Source organism: Octopus bimaculoides, chromosome 4 (assembly GCF_001194135.2).
Source record: "Octopus bimaculoides isolate UCB-OBI-ISO-001 chromosome 4, ASM119413v2, whole genome shotgun sequence".
Classification (NCBI taxonomy): domain Eukaryota; kingdom Metazoa; phylum Mollusca; class Cephalopoda; order Octopoda; family Octopodidae; genus Octopus; species Octopus bimaculoides.
In genome coordinates, this window is record NC_068984.1 from 13,464,693 (window position 1) to 13,465,481 (window position 789).

Sequence of the window (789 nt, forward strand, 5' to 3'; positions counted from 1 at the left end):
ATATATATGCATGTATGTGTGTGTGTGTGTATATGAATTCATATATGCACATACATATGCACAAAGTCACATACGCATATATGTGTAAAGACACATATACTTGCGTACATGTTTATTAATTTACTGAAGAGCAATTAGAAGTATACGTATAAGTTTGGGTGTGGAAGTATATATATATAAATACATATATGTGTGTGTGTGTAAAACGTAGTATAATATAGTATATATGCATAAATGTGTGCGTGCATATATATATATGTATACCTATACCTATATATATATACATATACATATATATGTATGTATATATATGTGTGTGTGTGTATGTGTGTGTGTGTACGAAGAATAAGTCTTCGGGTCGATTTGTTCGACCAAAGGCGGTACTCCAGCATATATAAAAACACACACACACACGCACACACCACGCATATATATTAAACGTTGGCTTATTCATGCACGTATATTCTTCCTACTGCCGCCAACACTTCACTTTATCGATTGACGGAAAAGTATGGTGATTCTCAGATACTATGTCCCGTTAGTAAAAATAAAATTAATCTAACATACAAGGCTCCGTCGCACTTTAATATATGGAATTCATGGATGTCATTGTTTGATATCTAAAAAATCGAATTTAAACACCCTGTCGTAAGCAACGCAACAATTTATTGTTTAGCTGATGTCTATATGTGTATGTATGTGTTTAGCACACGCACTAATCCTAACACACTTACATACACACACACACACACATATATATATATATATATATATATATATATATATATA